Source organism: Lissotriton vulgaris, chromosome 7 (assembly GCF_964263255.1).
Source record: "Lissotriton vulgaris chromosome 7, aLisVul1.2, whole genome shotgun sequence".
Lineage (NCBI taxonomy): Eukaryota > Metazoa > Chordata > Amphibia > Caudata > Salamandridae > Lissotriton > Lissotriton vulgaris.
In genome coordinates this window covers 719,887,120-719,903,991 of record NC_141695.1, presented here as the reverse complement: position 1 = coordinate 719,903,991, position 16,872 = coordinate 719,887,120, and the positions used below count along the sequence as shown (strand labels likewise).

At 44.2% G+C, this 16,872-nt stretch overlaps 1 protein-coding gene across 8 annotated transcripts in view; it reads right to left on the bottom strand.

The window, feature by feature from the left end:
• Window positions 1-16,872, bottom strand: part of ARSG (arylsulfatase G) — a 2,325,381-nt gene that overhangs the window by 519,906 nt on the left and 1,788,603 nt on the right. The window lies entirely within an intron of this gene.

Sequence of the window (16,872 nt, the reverse complement as noted above, 5' to 3'; positions counted from 1 at the left end):
CAATGTTATCCTATGGGAGAGGTAAGCCTCACAGTAGTGAGAAACAAATGTAGGTGTTTTTCACACAAAGACATGTAAAACTTCAAAAGTACAGGTCCAACCTATTAAATGCACTGTACCCTGCCCTGGGCTGTGGGGGCCTACCCTAGGGTGACACATGTATTAATAAGCTTTGGCAAAGCCATTAGTTTGCGCCTATGCGAGAAATATTGGCTTTGTCAATATATTTTAATATGCACATCGCTGTAAGGAGAAGAAAAAAAAGGGGTATGACGTGGCCACACTGCATTAGGACACTTTTTTTTATCCAAGCTTTGCATGTACAAACAAGTTAAAATTTATATTTTCCCTATACTTAATGCCCGTGCCTGTAAAAATGAATGTGTGCTTGTGCAATGTAACCGGTGCTCGTGTAAAGAGCTCCAAGTCCTTCCTGTCCACTTTGTGTTTTATAAAACAAGCTATGTGTGGTGGGGAAAGGGCATGCAGTGATGGAAGTGAGGTGGTGGGAGGGACAGGCCAGCAACAAATGGGAAAGGGGCATGCACTGATGAAACTGATGTGGTGGCAGGGAAGGGCAAGCAACTAACAGAAATCGGGCATTGGAAAGTAAAAAAATAACATTGCATGTTCAAACATGTTCAAATTGTTATTTTTCCTTTAATTAATATGCAGTTTATATTCTTGAACAAATGTCCATTGAAATTTCCAGCGCATCGAGGTGTGACAAGTTGGAACACAGAGCATGGAGAGACTGTGGTGTTATGACCAGAGCTGCTGACTTTGGAGCTGGGAAACCATGTTCAAGTGTCGGTGTCAGTGCCGGCTCAATATCCTTTGATTTTGGGCAAATCACTTAATCCCCCCGTGCCTGTAGAAATGAATGGGTCTTTGTGTAAGTCCTTCCAGTAAGTTTGCACTATAGAAAACAAGCTATGACTAGCGATAGAGTTGGGAAGGGGCATGCAGTGGCATGAGAGAGGTGGTCAGAGGGACAGGCCAGCAACAAACGGAAAAGGGGCATGTGGGGAAGGGGCATGCAGCGATGGAAGTAAGGTGGTGGTAGGGACGGGCAAGCAACTAACAGAATGCGTATGCTGGAAAGTTCAAATTCAAATTCAAAACTATCTTTATTCGGTTTTCGAAGAAGACCATAAAAGCACAGTAAAAAACATATCTTATTAAACTTCAATTAAAACAAAAGTAAAAAGTATTAATTTAGGCACAGAATTCATTAAAACATGTCTATTAATCAGAGTTAAGATTGGGACGATGGTTAGCGCAAAATTTTGAAAAGCAAGCAATAGACTTAGCATACAGTTAATTTTCCAGGAATTGCAGAGCTAGGAAAGCGGGACGGCATGTTCGAAGCCCCATTATTTTTACTATTGGAATTATCCAACGAGTACGTGGTATTACAAAAAACTTACAGAACAGTACTGTATGTATTGTGGATTGACTGGAAATAGAGTCACAGGGGCAAGTTGGGAGAGACCTCTTCCAGTCATTTTGTTTGGGAAATGAAATAAGCCGATGGAAGTTATCCAGTCTAAATCTAGTGAGTAGAAATGTTTCAAATTATATTTTAAGTAAGGCTGTAGTGAGAAGGTGGTTTGGATGGACAAAAGATGTTGAACTGAACTTTTTCCCACTTCTTGAACCAATCGAAGATCTCCCAAATGTAACAAACACATCTTTTTCAGCTCTTTTTTTGAAAGTTTGGATATTGTGCCCTGGTGGGTAAAAAAGCTCGGGACTCCCAGGTCTTTAAAAAAAGATTTTACGTATTCCAGCCATCTTATTTTATGGGAGGTATCTAGTATCATGCAATCCTCAATAAGGGCACGGGTTAATAGGCATTGATCGTTGGTCCAAATACGTCTCCACATTATTATCGGTTGGATCTTTAAAATGTCCGAGATATGGTCTATGCCTAGTTCTAAATGACACCCATATGTCGAGGTGCTTTTGGAGACTGAGAGGAGATTGCGAAGGAAAGAAATCTCTACTCTCTGTAAATCATCTGTGTTTGAGTACCCCCATACACCCGCGCCATAGCTAGCAACACTAATGTATTTAGCTTGAAAAATCTTTAGCATTTCTTCGGGTGGTCTCTTTCCTAATTTTTGCGCAAACGCAATTAGTGCTGAAGTGGCCCTTAGAAAGGACAGCTTCCTGGTATCGATGGCTTTGGACCAAGTTATTTTGCTATCTACCAGGATCCCTAAATAGGGATAAGATGTTGTGGTCTCTAAGACGGATTTATTAACAAATATATCCTTATTTTTCCTTTTTTGTCTCGGACCAGCATTCATAGTAAAAGTCTTTTTTATATTTACTTCTAAGTTCAGAGAAGTCATATACTCACAATATTTATCTACCGAGCACTGAAGTTGGACAGGGGTTCTTGTCAGAATAACAGCGTCGTCGGCATATAATAATGCCGGTATCGGTCGACGCTGGATAACTGGCAAGTCTTGACTGTCTCTAACCATTTCTTGTTCAAGCCCATTGGTATATAGAGTGAATAAGAAGGGGGCCAGAACGCACCCTGGTCTGACCCCCCTCACTATCTTGAACGGCTTGGAGAGAGCCCCATCAATGCCATATCTCACCCTCGCTGATGCATTTGAGTAGAGTTCTCTCAGGAAATTTACTAATGTTGGTTCGACTCCTATTGTTGCCCAGAGTTTAGAGTGACTGACGCAATCGAACGCTGCACTCAAATCAACGTACACCATATACAGTGACACACCTTTTGCTGACACGTACTTCTCCATTAGCAAGGTGAGGTTTAAAACTTGGTCGACTGTACCTAGCCCTTCTCGGAAGCCGTATTGTAGGTCTGAAACTATGTTGTTTTCTACAGCCCAGCCTTGAAGACGATCTGAAAGAATACGGCCGGCTACCTTGCCAAGAGAGTCCAGAAGCGAAATGGGCCGGTAACATGCCGGGCTATTACGGTCACCTTTTTGAAAATAGGTACCAAAATCGACGTTGACCAAGACTCGACTAGTCCGACCCTAGTGGTCGCTTCCAAAACTCTCGTCAGTATGGGGGACCATAGATCCAGCTTGAACTTAAACAGGTCCACTGGGACCCCATCTGGACCAGGGGCTTTGGCAGACTTTGACATTTTAAGGGCCGTAATAACTTCTTTATGATTGAATCTTATCTGTATGGGGTAGCTTGGTTGTTTGGGCTTATCAGCCAGGTCCAGAATCAATTCTTCATATTGTTTGAAAATGGTTGAAAAGTGATCAACCCAGGCATCGGCGTCTACCGCTACTTCCAATTTTGGGAGGTTTTTCTCTACACAGAGGAAGGGTTCTTTAACTATTCTCCTGAAGGTGATAAAGTCTTTCACGGAACAGCTTTGGTGTAGTTGCTTCCATAGGGAATCTTTGATCTGGGATTTGTGGTTCTTTTGCGCTAAATGGTAGGCCTTCCTTAAGTCGGCAATCTTGTTTCTGTCCCTTATATCTTTGGTTAATGCTACCTTTAGTCTAGTAAGCGCCATGATGCATTCAGTATTAAACCACCCCCTCGTATTGGGCCTGTTGGGTTTTCTAATAGTAAATAGTTCCTCTCTTATTATTTTGGTGATAACCTCATAACTGGAGAGTACTTGCTCAGGGCTAGAATTCAAATCTAGGCATATATATAAGGCAGGCAAAGCTCTCTTTAGTATATTGGCCAATACTGCTTCTTGTCCTACCTTGGCCCAATGTAACGAAAAGATGTTGCGTCTGTCTAGATTAATGGATTGCTGGTCCAGGAGGCTCCAGTACACTTTCTCTGTCACGCGAAGGGGAATGGTTATTTGGACACTATTGGGAAAGTGATCACTGTGTGCATTTACGGATGTTTCGAATATACATAATCTAGATGCCCTGCAGTTAGAAACTAGTATATAGTCAATTATGCTATTTGCTCCACGGCAGTTGAAGGTAGTGAAAAAGGGACTGGGGACTGACCAAATCGTTTGCGTAACCCAAATCTGCAATGACCATAATCTCATTCATACGGTCTCCCATGGCTGTGTGTACAAAATGAGATTGGTTGTTCCAGTGCTCATCATGTATGCCGCAATTATTAGGGCTACTATTTTAACACAGATGCAAATTAAAATCACCACCCCATATTAGCATTATGGACTTGTTAATATATTTAGCACAGAGGTTTTGAAAAAGTTCCAAAATGTTGTTTAAAATCTCACTTAAATCAGCTGTGTCCAGATTATTATAAAAATTAATCACAAAATAAATGGACGCCTTCTTGCAAGTTATCATGAGAGCCTGATAGTTGTGATCTAGTTTCAGGACTTCAATTTTACCAAGAGGGAGAATATTTGATATGTAGATTATGAGTCCTCCTTTTGGTCTGCCTGAAGTTGAGGGGATTGCTTCTGAAAAAAAGGGTTTGGAGCCCAAAAGATGGGAGGGGGTGCAAAGCCAAATTTCCTGTAACGCTGTAATATTAAATGATGTTACGGTTGTTCTCCACTTGTTATCTGTAATTTTTGTTTGTAGACCTGCCACATTCCAAAAAATAATATCCTCTTTGTTAATTTGCTCATTTTATCTGGCATTACATTAATTTTTTGTGCTAGATTTTTCATCCGGTACTCTAAATCTGGGTTTAGGTGTTTTAATTCTTTAGTCTTGCCGCTCTGTCCTGAGTCAACTATTGGTGTTGCACTGGTTATTTCTGGAACTATAGAAAAAGTCTTGACGGGTGAAACTAAGATATAATTTTCCGCTCTTTCTATTGATTCCGTTCGAACAATATTATGGGTCGCTGGTAGTATGGCCACTATCCCTGGTATCAGTCGTTCATTGTCGTCCAAACCGGACAGTGCACTAAATCTGTTATAGGTAGGGACTATTTGCGATGGCCAGGATGAGTTATAGTGCTTTCGCAGGAGCGTGGGGTGGTAATTCATAGTTTTGGGGGGATAGAAATAGCCTAGTGGGAGTGTGATTATCCCGTCTATAGTTGATATGCGGGTTCGCTCGATATTTAAAATCTCCCGTACTAGGCGGGGCGTTCTTAATGTAATGACTAAGCATTCCCCGTTCAGATCCTTCTCCCTGGCCCCTACCCATTGCACTCGTCTGACCATCTTAAATTCCTCAAATAGTTGTCTATGTAGCCCTGTCCTATTGCTAAGCCAGTGTAATGTCTTATTCTTAGGGGCTGACCAAGATTCTTCTCTGGTGTGATGGTTAGGTGGAACGTTGCCCAATATTACCACGTAGGGAGTAGCCTCAGGTGGCAGGTGTAGATGTGAATCCACAGGGTTTTGTTCCATGGAAAAAGGGACGGTATTGTGAACTTGACTATTCTCATGATGGAACAATGGTGTTTGTGAGGGTATTCTCTTTAGAGGCGGGTTCAAATATCTGTTATTTTGTCTAGATGGCATATGTGTTAAGATTTTTTCAGTAAGGTTGGAATAGATTGGAGCCGTACTGCCTACGGCAACGGTTGCAGGAAGTAATGATGATATTTTTCTTATCTCATGTGTTATATTTTTTGAGTCATTTATACCGGGCGATTGGGTGTTTATGACCGTTTTAAGCTCGAATCATTGTTTATACCTGTAGTCGGGGGATTAGATCTAGTCTGCAGGAGGGTTTCTATACTAGTTACTCTAGTACTTAGTTGGTCTAACCTGACTCTTAGAAACGAGTCAAGTCTTTCAACTAATGCTATTAATTTTTGAGTGTCTGTTCATGACTGGCTAGTTACATTTCCCTGTCTAGTTGGTTTTTGTTTGGAATGATGTCTAGAAAGTTCCACTGGTATCTTTTTCAAAGGTGAGTTTGATTGGTTCCTGGGCTCATCTGGAACCGAATGGACTGTGACTAAATCAGGTTCTTTTCCGGGGTTATGAGCACCAGGGACTCTTAATCTAGGTTTCCACTTGTTCTTTTGGGGGGGGTTGAGTTGGTGACTCACTACCAATCGACTGTATGTCATCAATGGATACTTGAGTGCAACCGTTAGGTGGAATGCTATTCTCCTACCCTAAGTTTAATTTGGGCGACTCATCACTCAGGGGTGGTAGCTGACTTGTTCCAGAGGATGAGCCCGCAATAGATTCCTCCACTGAGGGAATATCTCTTTCCAAAACGTCCACTGCCCCTGTTAAATCATTTAATAGGGTTTGTTGTTTTTCATTTGTAGACTTATTTCCCTTGGGGCTAGGTAATTTCCTTTTTCCCATTATTCGCTATAGTGTGTCTCCGGACAGAAGGTGACCTGAAGACATGTAGGACAGGACCAAAAGACTAGGCCCAGCCCGGCCTCCTCCGGCCACTGACGGGCTAGGATGGGCCCGCCATAGGCCCGGGCTTCGCCCGTGCGAGCCCACGCGCATCCCGCGACGCGTTGGCCCGTCTTGCTTTAAAGGGCCCTGGGGGGCGGAGCTTCTGAGCGGAACCTCAAGCGAGACCGCACTACCTGCTGGATCTTGTGGTCAGGCAGCGCGCGGTCCGCGGGTGGTTTGTGGCGCGTTTGTCAGAAGGTCGTCCTCAACACAGCAGCAATTCCCCAGCGATTGTGTGGGCAGCGAGCAGCAGCTCAGTCAATGGCCCGCCCGGATACAAGGGTACACTTTCTTTCAGGTATTCACAGCGTCCCGCGACGCGTTGGCCCGGTCTCGATTTAAAGGGCCCTGTAGGGCGGAGCTTCTGAGCGGCACCTCACGCGAGACCGTGCTGCCTGCTGGGTCTTGTGGTCAGGCAGTGTCGCAGGGTTTCCGTTCTCTCACAGAACTGTGCTCAGAGACCTAGAACCTGGGTGAGCCAGGGTGACCCACAACTCACCTTTGTTTCAGAAATCCCCTTACCAGGCTAGCTACAGTATCTCATCGGCAGTAAATACTTCCCGATGTCTTAGACAATCCAGAACATGAACTTAGAATACCTCAGGTATCGTGGAACACATGAACACTCTTTCGTTATATTATCATTCCAAACCGAAACTGGGAGGCAATGAGAACACGTGCAAGTTTGAAATGTTTATTTTTTCAATGCAACATTCTCAAACGCAGTATCTTGTATAATATCAACATACATATTATAAAAATCAGAGTCAGCAGCATAGTCACTAATCCATAGTAAGCAAACTGTGATAACATATTATGATGCAAAATCTATAGAATTCTGTATCACCTATATTTCGCGCACCCTAATTAGCATATTATATTATATCTAAGAAGGTCTCATTTGGGCTTTAGCTGGGTGAACCCATACCTCAAATTCTCAGTAGTAGGAGATCACATCAACAGCTACCAGCTCTCAGCATGTCCAGCATCAAGTGTGTTTTCCAAATCCCTGTAACTGTATCTTGAACTCACGTAAAGCCCAAAGTTGGCACAAACATTATTTGTGTTATGACTAACGTAGTGCGAGGATCAGGCCTACAATAATCTTGTGTTAGAGTGTGCAGTTCTCAGTGTGCAGACAGTTGTACCAAGTGTTCCAGGCACGACTGATACCAGTACAATAATATATTATTCTGAAGTAAATCACATCTTTCGTCTAGGTTAAAAGCTGTAATAACAATTAGGTGTCGTGTGCAAACCGAAGCAGAAAGAAAATATGGCGTTTAAACATTTAACAAGCACATGCTAACTTAACACAACCTATGGAAACGTAATAACCATATGACACCCCCCCAATGGTCCGAGGACGGTCAAAAGACAAATATATAAGCCAATACTCTATGAGAGGCAAGACTTGAAAGCAGAGTTCAATGATATTGAGCCAAGCTAAATGTATGTAATGTATGTAAAATTTTAAAAAATACAAAAACTATGTATGAATGCCTATAGTGGCCACACAAAATATAAAAAGTCGAACTTGAGGCCTAAATATAATAAACAGGCCTTGAACATATGAAAAAATTCGAATGTTCGTATTGAAATTGGCACCATTCAGAATTACTAAAAAGTCACGTGCCATATAGATGGAAGTATTCAAAGTCATTCCTCGTTGAATGAATATGCAAAATATGTAGCAACAGCTTCCAACATGAAATCACTGTCATCATCCGAAAACAGTTCAGCCATCCAATTAAGCAATGGGAAAGAACATACGTGCTCCTCCAGTACTGAATCCTCTAGCATCATCAGAGGACAACTCAGTGGGTTCTCGAGAACGCTTTGTGCCAGAAAGTCATGCGCTGCTGCGAATATGTCCCACTGACCCATTAGTCCATGCATCGCTGCCACAGCCATAACCCTTTCGCCAGAACAGACCAACTCATGAGCCACTACGGGGGACATCAGCTGATCAAAGTCGACGTCAGGAGAAGTCGGTAAACAGAGACACAAATCAATGGCCCAGTCGAAATCACAGCTCAGGCAATGAAACACAGGCTGGACACAGGTGAAATAGGAAAATCTGAAAGATAATCCAAAAGCCGTGCTTAAAGTCGCAAGCGGCAGGGATCCATAATAATCAAGCATCCGGTTGCGAAACTGCATCAGTAGGTGCTGTGCGTTTCCTTGCGCAGGATGGGCATCCATGTTTTATGAAATAAAATATCACCAGAACGCCTGCAGCCAAAGCCAGCAAAACAGGAAATCCGCCAAACAGACTAGCGAATATAGAATGAAAGAACGCAGGGATAATACCAAATACTTTTTCAAATGTAGTCACAAGACCACTGCTAACCATTTTAAAAAAATGAGCGAGGTTGGATGTGGAGGAGGCATTAAAGATTTGATGAACCAGCTCGCAAAAATGAAACGGCAAATCAGTACTTAAAGGAGCTTGTACTTCTGTGCGTGTGTTTGCTATGTGAAGGACATAAGTTTCACGGGCAGAGCTCAGGGCCACCTGTTTTTGAGACAAAAGGGCTCTTATACGGCCTAAACCATTGAATTCAGCTCTCAAGGTTGGTATTCTCGGCCAAATTAAAACTTCTGAATTCCCATGCGTGGGTGGATACAACACATTCTTGCAGCAACGACCCTTTCAGACACGGTAACCACATATCCGATTCCAGCCTCTAGCCCACAACAAAACTCGTTATTTAAAAGTAAATAACTACCGTTGGACAACAACGTGAACGTGGGAACTATTGCAGGAACTGGGGTCCCTTTCAAAACACAGGCCAAATTCGGTTTGTCCTGATTACAAGAACCATGCAACTGGATGTGTCTGCAAATAAGTGAGCGGTCAGGGGACTGTGTACATTCTTCACCATTCAGATTCACTTCATTCCCATCCTTAAGGCATCTGTAAGTGTATGGTAAAGACCATGTCTCATGGAGGAAAGCGCTGCCTAATGGTTCATATCGCCCAATGGCAATATATTTCATACAATTTGTAAATTTATACAAAGCAAAAGGTAACGTTATAACACCATGAATAAGCCATGTTGCTGCAGTTACTTCAGCCACCGAAAATGGCAGGGATTCTAATTTTTCAATATGTAACATAGAAAATGTAGCATCTCTCATTGACAACATGCGCTGTTTTTCAGTCAAATTAAACGGGGAAAATAATGATGATATGATCAAAAAAGTCCATGGCACTCGACCAGACTTAAGAGTCTGTAGTGTCCACGCAAACTGCATCACAGAACGCAATTGATTTTGACCATGATACAACGCGGATACTTCATCATGTACTATGTCGACAACAGAAGACACAATATTATTTAAAGTGTAAATTCGGGAAGAAAGCGTGTTAATGCTGTTATCAACCACTGCAAGCACTTTTTCCAAATTAGCTTGATCAATAGCCCTTAGGCGTTTAGCAGCCTCAACCTGGTTAACTTTCCAAATTGCATACAGGAATCGTTTAGATCTACCTTTAGCAGGGCCTTTTATAAAATCGTTTAAATCCACATTATCATGTAATTGAGACAAATGTAGTTTAACTGCAGCTAAAGTAGAATGCTGTAACCAATTTTGACATAGCTTGCCCACAGAATAAGTCGTGACAGAATAGTCACCCTCAAAACGTGGATCGGGCCTGAGTTTTGTGAATCCCTCAGCCAAACCCATAAAACGGCGCTGGCAAGAATCAGCACTTTTTTGCCATACCAGCCAACCCTTGGAATTCAAACTGGAAATGTTAAAGGACGAATTGTGTAAAAGAGTTTGCAACCCTTGAATGGAGGAATCAGTGAAATTACCCCAACCTGTATATTCATTTAAATCTGGGATGGTCGGTGTATTTAATTTTTTAGAAGTAGCCAATCCAAAGCATGTTGTCTGGAAAATGGTTGAATTTAAAAACAACATGTGATTCGGGATGAGACATGCACGGTGCAAAGCCTCAGTGCCTTGTACCTGCCAATCTTTGGTACCCCAAACCGATTTAAGGTCAATTGTTCCCTTCCAGAACTCGTAGCCATCTACAGCCAACCTGTCTAAAAAGGACTTCGAATACAGCAATTTTGTATCGGTAAGTCTAACTTTGGAAATGGGCTTTTGTGTCATTTTAAAATAAAATGACTCGGGATTAGACTGATCAAAGTCTGTAAAATATGTATATTTTTTCAGAAATGTATTGGAACTGCCACTGAATGGAGCAGGGCAATGTTCCCATTGTGTATAATTTACAGCAACCCTCCTGGAATTCGTCTTATGTAAAAAATGATTACCATAATGTTGAAAACAAAACAAATCACCATAATTAATAGAATCTGTATACAGATCCTCAGCATCGAAGGCAGCATAATACTTCAAATCCGAAAATAATGCTTCTACGGCCTGAATATCCCAATCATCAGAACGTACATTTTGTTTAATCACATCTCCCATGTTTACTCTAAGCACATTTGGAACATTAATCACTTCAGTAGGCCCATGTATCTGAAACCTAACCGCATCCCACACAATCCCATCAAGGACAGGCCATGCTGTAATGTTAACTGCCTTTAAGTTTCGTTTCTGTCTGTGCGCAGAATGTGAAGAGGAGAGAGGGTTCAATGTTCCATTAAGGTACCGAATTCCTGTTCTTTCTTTAACGTAGTGACCATCAATCAGGCGGAAAAAATAAAACACAAAACCAATTGACATAAAAAGATAGAATGAAAATAGGATCAACCAAATGTATGTCCAAGGCGGAATTAAAAAATGTTTTTTGAACAACGTGGCATATCTTGCAATGTTTGTGGGTTTCTTTGATGTTTCCGAAACAGAGTCAAAAGAGAATCTGGACTGGCCTGTCAAACGGGTCTGCAAATCAGGCATCGATAAATCAGCAGGATAAGTGTAGTTTTGCTCATCAATGTTAGTATCAGGAATAGTATTTAATAAAGGACTGGATACGGCAGGCATCTCGAGGGACACCTCCTGTTCTGTACCAGATGTAATAGCCAGCACAGAGTGCCTCACCATGGAAGGACAGGATACAGCCGGTGTCATGCTATGAAGAATCGGCCACCCTGTGTGTCTTGACATTGTCAATAGAAATAAATCTGTTTTCCTTACGACCTGGAAGTGGTGGTAAAATGACTGTTCTTGTGCCCTTCACTCCAAGGACTCGGACTGGTGCTCGATATGAGGGACCAAACTCTTTCTTGTTATCGATCTTCTCTCGAACCAGTTCTCCAACTTGGGGTAGCCAGCCAACTACCGGGATCTGCAACGCATCATCCGATGTGGAGGGCAAATGTTCCTTTGCAAGACTGTCTCTGGTCTTTTGTAGACTCTGTAAAACATTGCAATGTTCATCTACGTCAAAGGCCCCGGCCTGGGCCTTGTAGTCCGGCCCATCAAGGTCAGGTACATACATCTTGATACCAAAGAGCATTTCGTATGGGGTCCGCCCACCCAGAGACCTTCTAGGGAGATTATTAAGCGCACGCTGCACGCCTATGAGGTGGGCTAGCCAGTTTCTACCAGTACCTATAACTCGGGCTGTCAAAGATTGCTTTAAGTCGCGGTTCATTCGTTCTACTACACTATTACCCTCGGGTCTGTAGGGACTTGAAAATTTGACTTGGACTCCCAACGAAACCATAGCAGCCTTGTATGCCTTAGAGGCGAAAGCCGGGCCCTGGTCCGAATGGAAAGTACCACAGGCAAAAATTCCCACAAAGACACGCAAATCCTTAATGACAGTCCGCGAATCAGCGCTTCGATGCGGCCATACCCATACAAAGCGTGTGCATGAATCAACTGCTACTAAGATGTATTTAAACGCAGTATCAGAAGAAAAAGGACCGCAGTGATCCAAATAAACGCAACCAAGCGGTTTATTAGAGATGTACAACTGTGTCTGAGGCGGACGCGCAGCAGTAGAAGGCTTAATCTGCTGGCAAATGTTACATTGAAGAACATATTCACGCGTCTGTTTGTACAGACCCCGCCACCAGAATCTCTGTTGCAGCTGAGTTACAGTGGCCGAGACGCCCGCATGCGCAGACGCCACACCTTCATGTGCCGCTGTAATCAAAGCAGCTCTGCGATCCGAGTTGGGAACTAAACGCTCGCCAACTTCAGGGATTTTCACATAAGGAACCTTATCGGGACTTAAGTGGTATGTGTATTTAGAAGGGAATCCCGCAGGATATTTACCTCCCTTCTCCGTTGCAGCTACAGCTGCCAAGATGTCATCATCGATTTTGCTTTTGGACCTCGTGACTGCTGCAACTAAGTATTTTGATACCGCTGACTTCGCTGCTTCATCAGCAAGCGAGTTGCCAACAGCGTGGACCCCCACGCGCTGATGACCGAGAGTATGAATCACAAACACGAGTGGCAGCTTCTCTTTAAGTTCCGCCACTCGGACCCAGATTGTTTTATGTTTTATTGTGCTACCTTTGGAGTCACGAAAATCATTCTGAATCCAAAAGAACAAGTTTTCATTGTAAGACTGGACACAGTAGTAAGAATCACTTACTATTAAAGTCGTCACACTAGGATCTGCGTACTCCAATGCAAGCATCAGAGCACGAAGCTCTGCCAATTGTGTGGTGCAGTCTCCAAGCGTCTGCGTGTGCACGACACTGGACTTGAACTCATCGTTCACCATGGCACCGACCACAATGGCGCAAGCGGAAACGTAGGCATGTTTAGAGCCATGCGCAACCTGCGCCGAACCATCAGTGTAAATGATGCAATGGAAATCCTCCAACGGCCGCATTGCTAATGGAGCAGGATGAACAAACTCATACTGTAAATACTCCTGGGACCGTAAGGTGGCATCAAAAATAAACGTGACATCCTGGGACGTCAAGGACGCAGCCCATTGAATCCACCGAGGGTGCAAAGCTTTGGAATTAGGTACACTGGCTTTCGTAACCGCCTCTAAGGCAGGACACGGGGTAACAACCAACATGCGCTTTCCTTGTGACAGGGCACGTTCCTTAAGAATTGCCATCTGCACAGCCGTTAAAACTTTCTCCACAGTGGAAAAACGCAATTCAGCCGAAGTGTACAAGTGTGACTTGTAAGCAATAGGTACTGTATCTCCTTCATTAAAAGTCAGGTACGTGAAACCCACCGCCCCAGGGATAATTCTTATCACCAGGTTGGTCTGGTTATCACGAGTCTGTAAGTATTCAGAAGCGAGCAAATCAGCCTGCAAAGACTGCAGAATGGCCGAATGCTCAGGCAGCCAGCATGATTTGGAAAAAGATGGTTGTATCAAAGCATACAAAGGCTTGATACGCTGGGCATATTCCGGAATGTAAGTCCTCCCGAAATTCAGAAAACCCAGAAGAGATTGTAATTTTTTCAGTGTTGTCGGAGAGCACAACTGTGCACATTTCTCCAGGAAATGGGGTGCTAAACCCTTCCCTTCATGGTTAAGCTCGTAACCTAGAAACAACACTGTGTACTCTGCAATGTGCGACTTTGCAAAGTTAAACTTGTAACCTACGTCAGCAAAGTTACAAATTATGCTATTTACTCGACACAGATGCTCCCAAAGATCGTCGTCTGTGAGATAAATGTCATCCACATACGAACAAGCAACTGGGTCGAAGCTCTCCAAAAGAGAGACTATGCGCGCGGAAAAAACTCCCGGACTGTTCTTGTAGCCCATTGGGAGTCGTTTAAACATTTTTTGCACTCCGGCGCATGTAAAACTGGTCCATTGGGAACTTAGACCATCTAATCTATGTGCATAAAAACCATTGGAAATGTCAAGCGTGGTTTTGAACCGTTTACGCTCAAGACTATTCACTAACGCAGAGCCGTGCGTATTCTGTACTGCACAGTTACGGCAATGCGAGTTCAAATGCCTATAATCCAAAACCAAACGATATGATCCGTCCGGTTTGTTAACAGTAAAAAGTGGGTTATTCATCGGTGACACACACGTTTCAATTACACCTTGATATTCCAATTGTTCAAGGATAGCTGCGACTGAAGCTTTCGCTTCACGCCGTATGGGATATTGGGGTTGAGGCTGTGGCTGTGACCGTAAAGGAATCTCATGGCTTGGTGACAATTTATCCCAGCCACACTGATTGCGGTACACAGCCGGCGCAAGCGCCAGAGCCCACTCTTCTGCAAAATGCAGCGCCTCCACCCTCGGCACAGTGTGCGCGAAGCTGGGCAGGATTACCTCCTCCCCTCGCGGAGCTGCGAGAACAAAAGGTGGGGGCCAGTCAGCCTCCGAAAGCAAAATGTCATACGTAGACGAGAGATTTTCCCAAAATAACCCTTTTACAGTTCGCTGCATGTCACCTTCAATTAACAGGACAATTTCAAAAAGTCTTTCAGGGGGAGCAACATGCGTATCAGCAGTTTCAATCACAACAAAAGTTTCAGTCGCTGTCACCTTCAACAGTGGACGGAGGGCCTCTCTCACTATGGTAATCTCTGCAGCGCTGTCCAGCAAGGTCAGAGCCCACGTCAGATTCCGAAGCCGCGTTCTCACTATCTGGGGCATAACGATGCGCGGTCAGGGCAGCGACTTTCTTCGTGGCAAACTGAGGTCTCTTGGGCGTAGAGCCTTCCTGCTGATCTCCACTGGAACGCGGGCGGGGCTGACCACGTCCTTGCTGGCCACCCCGGCCCTTGCCGCCCCCTCCACCACCGGTTGACGGAGCCGATGAGTCCTGAAAGGAACAAGGAGAGCGTTGTTCAGAAGCCTGAAACCTCTCAGGCGATTTAATCATCGCGCGGTCGCGCAAATCATAAACACGATCCGCCTGCGCAGGCAATGGAGACGCAGGAGCAGAAACCTGCATTTGTTGTTGTGGTTGCTTACCCTGATTCTGCTTTTTAGGCCAATTTTGTTTCTTGGACTTTTGTTGACCACTAGTTTCCGATGTCTGACTCTGGGGCTGTTTCTTCTACTTATCAGGAAAAGTTTTAACCCCCTTTGCATTGCGGCCCACCATTGCGTAAGCATGCACAATAATCTTTGCTAACTGTCGGGGTCGGTCGGGCTCGGGAACCAACGCTAATGCGTTAGCAACTTGAAAGTTCACTGCATCCCCCTTGACATTCGCAAGGATCACACCGCAAACCACTTCAAAGGAGCCACACAGGCGCATGCCCAATTCAACAGCCGCCTCCGGTCCATGTTCGTCCTGAACACGTTTAAGGACCCCACCTAGATTGGTCACAGACGGGGAGCCATAGCACCTCGAATAGACCGCTGCAAAAGTTTTTCCCCAGGTCTCACAGTCAGCAAGGTCAGGAGCCAGATCTTTCGGCAAACTCAGTGTAAGAATCCGGTGTTTATCACCCGGACTCGTATTAGGAAACACAGCTTCCAGCTGGCCGAATTTCTCAGCAAGCCAGAACGGAAAATCGTCCTTTTCCAGGGGCTTCTTACCCATCACAGAATTAACCATGACCGGGTTGATTTTCAGACCAGCATGTTCTGCTCGAAGCTGTGCGCCTCTAGGGGCCGCTTCTTGAACATTACGTCCAATGTAATGAACAAGCGCTCTAATCACTCCCACCGCGACTTCATGAAGCAGCCGCAGTTCACCTACGTTACATGCGTTACGTCTAGGGTGAGGAGTAAATCCACCCAAAGCAGGCCAACTAGTGCCTGCAATGGACAAAGGACCTAACCTCGGAGCGGTCATAGCGTGCGGTAGGGCGCCACCAAACCAAACTCCATGCTGCCAAGCGTCTATAGGCACCTCCAGTGCTCTGTACGGAGCGTACGCCGCCGGTACAACCGAAGCAGTGTATGTGTGAAACACACCAGTAGTTGCGTCCACTTCCGGAAATGTCACCCACGAATAAAACAATTCGTACGGGTAAGCATGTTCCGCGCTCACCACTAGAACCACAGCCAAGCCTTCCAAAGGAACATCATACATCCGCAAATGGTCACGCACCGCAATGCGACTATGCTGCGGGATGTCCACAGGCTGAGCCATGTTAGCACAGGAATTAGAAAAAACAAATTATACTTTGTAGCACAACTGGGTAGTAATTCAAAGAAACCCTTTTTAGATAGATTCAAGCTTGAAAATGACCTATTTCAAAAATAGGTAGGTTTTTCCGACACTGCCGTTTTCCGGAAACGGGAATGTAGGCGTTAAGGTTTGAACGATATACTACTCGAGTGTCATGTTATAGGGCCAACCAACGTTGGGCGCCATGTCGCAGGGTTTCCGTTCTCTCACAGAACTGTGCTCAGAGACCTAGAACCTGGGTGAGCCAGGGTGACCCACAACTCACCTTTGTTTCAGAAATCCCCTTACCAGGCTAGCTACAGTATCTCATCGGCAGTGAATACTTCCCGATGTCTTAGACAATCCAGAACATGAACTTAGAATACCTCAGGTATCGTGGAACACATGAACACTCTTTCGTTATATTATCATTCCAAACCGAAACTGGGAGGCAATGAGAACACGTGCAAGTTTGAAATGTTTATTTTTTCAATGCAACATTCTCAAACGCAGTATCTTGTATAATAT